At 34.8% G+C, this 4,898-nt stretch overlaps 1 protein-coding gene across 4 annotated transcripts in view; it reads right to left on the bottom strand.

Annotated features, from left to right (window-relative positions):
• Positions 1 to 4,898, bottom strand: part of UVRAG (UV radiation resistance associated) — a 311,056-nt gene that overhangs the window by 104,565 nt on the left and 201,593 nt on the right. The gene's annotated exons all lie outside the window — the stretch shown is intronic.

Genomic DNA, 4,898 nt, shown 5'->3' with positions numbered 1-4,898 from the left:
AAAGGGGAGAAATGATCAATCCCTGTGGTACCTAATTAACTTCAGACATTCTTCTATTGTTCCTTATTCCCACCTCAATTGATAAGGCAATCAAACTTTGTAACCAATCTTGGTCAACCTCATGACTCCAGACCCTACGACCCCCTCCCAGCTTGCAAAAACTGCCCTAAACTAACTTCTGTAACTTTCCACTGCCTACCCCAAACCTATAAAACCAACTCCTATCCCACTGCCCTCCACTGACTCTCTTTTCAGACTCAGCACACCTGCACCTCGGTGAATAAACAACCATGTTGCTCACACAAAGCCTGTTTGGCGGGGGGCCGGGGGGGGGGTCTCCTCATTCAGAGCACACATTTAACACTAAGCAACTATGAACCTCCCATTTTGTGATTTATACAGAAACCACAAATACAGAAACCAGAATATAATACAAAATTCTTTATTGCTCACATAGAATATGACTCAGCAAATTCAATATTAGAAGGTGGCTTCTAAAAAGTTTTTCCCCTAGTAACTAATTTTTTAAAGCTGGAAATGACAAAATTATACACACTCAAAAATAAACATTCCCTGTATGGAATATCTTACAACAGAAGTTGTCTCAATAAATTCGTCATCTACACATTTAAAAGAGTTTAAGTATAGGTGTCAATCAAACTCCAAGAGACCTGCCACTTCTCATTAGCTTACCAACCTTATATTTATAGAAATTAAAATAATAAAAAGCTTCTGTTGCTTATTGGTGTGTTTAATTAATTTACAACAGTAAATTCCCTTAACTAACTACAGTTAACACTTCTAGTATTTCATCACTAGACTCTCCACATCATGAACCTGGGAGCCATCATTTATATTAATGGGAGTTACTAACGAGCATCATGGGAAGAATTAGTTCTTTTGTAAGTCTTTTTAAAAGGTTTCCAATCATATAAATGAATAGCACTCAAAATTCTAGGCATTATTAACACCAATCTTTGCTGAAAAGGAAATATGGCAAACTGCTACTATAAAATTAAAATCAATCAAGAAGCCAGAACTGGTGTATGAAAATCACATGAATTATAAGAAAAAGTAACCACCCACATCAACCTTATGTTAATAAAAAGAAAGAAGGCTAGGTACAGAGAAACATGTATCCTAGTCTTTTAAAAAGTAGCCTTTAAAAAATGTTAAAAGAAAATAATGGGCTAACTTCGGGTAGCTCATGCCTGTAATCCCAGCACTTTGGGAGGCCAAGGCAGGAGAATCACATAGCCCAGGAGTTCAGGACCAGCCTGGGCAACATAGGGAGACCTCATCTCTATTAAAAAAAAAGAAAGATTTTTTTTTTAAAAAGCAGGGCATGTTGGCATGAGCCTATAATCCCAGGTGCTCAGGAGGCTCAGGTGGGAGGATTGCTTGAACCCAGGAGGTCAAAGCTGCTATGACTGCAAGACTGCATTCCAGGCTGTGTGACAGAGTGAGACCTTGTTTCAAAAAAATAAAAATAAAAATAGAGAGAAAATAATGTTGCACAGAAATAAAAGCTCTGAAAGGGATAGTACAAGAGGACAGAGGCACTTAAAACAATTAAATATTAGCTATATAATTGTGAATAATTCCAAAACACAATAAAGGTAATTAAGAGATAATGTTTAAATATATATATAATATAGACATAATAAATATTTGTAGGATGCATATATGTAAGAGCTACTCAGCAGTCTAGTACATAGCCAGGATTGAGGTTCTTAGGTTGAGTGGGGCTCCTACAGATTTAACTGTATCATTAAAGTGCTTTCTGAAATAAATGAACTGAAACTCTCGCAAGCAAAGGATGAGTTTCTTTTCCTCTACATGCCAACTAAATTTGGTACTAAATAGATGATCTAATTTTTGCCAGTTTGATGGATACAAAATGGCATCTCTTTCTGGTTTTAATTTGCATTTCCTGATTATTAGTGAGGCTGAATATTTTTCCTTTGTTATTAAACATCTAGAGCTTGTTCTTCTGTAACAGCTTCTTTATATATTACATCCATATTTTTATTAGGTTGATTGCTCTTTTACTCGTTGATAAGTAAAGGTTTGAAAAATATATATTCTGGTTCCTGATGTTTGATTAATCTAAAAGCTATGAATTATAGGCAAGATTTTTTTTTTCTTAAATGAAATCAAACTTATAGACCATTTCTTATATTATGGTCTTGTTTCTGTGATCTATTTAAGAAATCCTTTCTAAATTCAAAGCCAAGGATTTTTCAAGTTCTAAAAACTTATGAGTCTCATGTCTCCTGGTATGATATAAATTCAACTAGAAGGGAAAAAATTAATATCGTGACTACTAGGTTCATTTATCAGTGTACAAATATTTACCGAGTGACTACTATATGCAAAGGTCATTTTATATATTCTCTCTATTCTTCTCCACCTTTCTGTGAAGCTATCTTTGTTTTCCAAAAGAGTATTCTGAGGCTAAAGAGGTGGAATAAACTGGTTCAAGGTGTATCTGATGTCAAAGTTCTTTCACAAGAGTGAAACAGGAAAGCCATGATTTTTCCTTTCCTAATTTAGAATACACAAGTTTTATTATTTAAAGGCCAATATCTCTGTTAGATAGTTATATGTGAAAGAAACTCTGTTTAAATCAAATTAGTCATATATTTATTACAACCAATCCATGATCCAAAATACTTTAAAGTTCCTGTCCTTTGAATAAATGTATTTTAATATTAACCACTTAAAGTAATAATCTTTGAAAGTAAGTTTAATTTTTACTTAGACTAAATATTAAATTATAAACATACTCTTCTCTTATATATGCCTAAATGTTAACTGCTCAGCAATGTAAAGTGAATTCACTTATGAGGCAAGGTGAGAAAGTGGGAGCTTTGGTCCATGGAAAGGTGCAATATCTGCTTTGTGCCAGTGTACATGTTTCGTTACATCTGGGTCACCTGGACAGCTCCTAATCCTATTCCACACTCAGCAGCTCAGATGCTTAGGGGCCATCTCCTTAAGCAAGCCTCTGCTGGCTACCTCCAACCCAACCCTGTGCTGATCGCTAGCATGGGCCTACACTGAGAATTACTCTCTGTTGACTTGCTGTGCATACTGATGCCAGTTCAGAGCCAGCTAACCTTACCTAATGCTGGCATCTTGTGCAGTGACTAGTATGTCCTCAATAGTGCTCAATAAACATGGTTGACTTTCTTGTGATGTCCCCTCATATAATTGAAATCTCTTATGATTTAACTATATGTGAATTATATCTTATATCAGTTTTTCATTTTCAATAAATTAGAAAAGAAAAGCAACTATAAAAACTAATTGATCATTTAATCTAACTCAGAAATTACTCTTGGTGATCATCCTTACTAACTGTAAATCATCTAAAAGAGAGGTATAAAAATATCGTAGTTAAAACTATTTGAATTAAGGAGTGACATAAATTTGTTTTATGATGATACAATTACCCAGGACATAAATGTTATTATCCTTAGAAAATTGTCTAGAGAGCTATTATAATAAGACGCTTTTGGAAGTTAAAATAATTTCGCATCTGCCTAAAAATAATTTTTACTCTTTCCCTCCATTCATTTTTGTCAGAAAACCAAAATATTTCCCAAATTACCTACTGCAAACTCTGGCTTGATATAATTACCCTCATCTCTCTCATTCTTTGTTTACCAAAAAAATCAAACATATAAGAATTAAAGAAAAGAACAGAACTACTTTCATGCAACACCAATAAAATAAAGCTTTATTTATTAAATTCAATAATTAATTCATATCAGAACCCAAAGCATCTATGATATCCTATGATAAATATTAATGGACTGCAAATGGTAAGTCCATGAACTACTAGAGAGCTCACTGATGCTTTGGGACTCTTGTTGAGGAACACTGATTTCACATATTCTAATAATGTAACAGTATCGAACTCAGGACATATCCCATTATTAACTAAATATATTATTCCTCTGTCCAATCCCCCCGGCCCCTGCAAGCATTACACTGGACGCTATTTTGATTTGAGTATACCGAAAACTAGAAAAGCAATAAGTTCAGGTTGGGGTCACATGTCAGAGTCATCTGGTTTTCTTTCTTATCCCACTGTCCCATTACATTACTGTATTTTAATTTAGTTGGTTGCAGAAAGCTGAGATGACAATAATACTAAAGAAGACTTCCTCATCCAGATAATAACATCAGCACTATAAAAGCACACTTCATTAAAAACAACACACACAACAATATACCTCCAAGTGTCAGTGATGAAATAGCTGCACAATTACTCTTGACTCATTTTCCACATTTCCCCTCTCTCAGTGGAACGCCTAATCTTCACAAGGTGTTCATTTCCTGTCTCACCTAGCAGCCACCTTCTGCATTTTTATTTTGTTGATCTCTACTGCCTGAATTTCCATGGGGATTCCTCATTTTAAAACATGTTCTTTGCTCACACCCCTGAACATAACCCCGTCAGTGCTGATGTCTGTGCCTTGGATTACAACAAGCACAGAAGTTAATAGCTTGCCACAGTCCCAAGGGACTCTAAGAAATAATGATTGTCCTGGCCAGAGCATCCAGAGTTAAAACAATGGGCCGCAGAGTAGAGTGTCAGATTACCTAATAGCATTTGCAAAAACTGAACATTCCTTTTACTCTCCTAATTCAATTCAAGAAATATTTATTGAGTGTCTACAAAATACAAGCCTCTCTGCAAGACAGGGAAGTCCGATAGCAAGTAAGATGCAGTTTCTATCCTGAAAATATTTCAGACAAGAATAAATAACTCAAATATACTACGTGCATCATTGAGCTAGGCTGTTATTAAAGTACATATAAAAGAACTTCATTTCTGAGATACCTTATAGAGAGAATCATTCACAGGAATCCAAAATAATTACAGT

The sequence above is a fragment of the Aotus nancymaae genome, unplaced genomic scaffold (assembly GCF_030222135.1).
Source record: "Aotus nancymaae isolate 86718 unplaced genomic scaffold, 86718_ANA_hifiasm-v0.15.2.pri h1tg000059l, whole genome shotgun sequence".
NCBI lineage: Eukaryota > Metazoa > Chordata > Mammalia > Primates > Aotidae > Aotus > Aotus nancymaae.
Note: the sequence above shows the minus strand (reverse complement) of the source record. Positions and strands in the feature narration are given on the sequence as shown.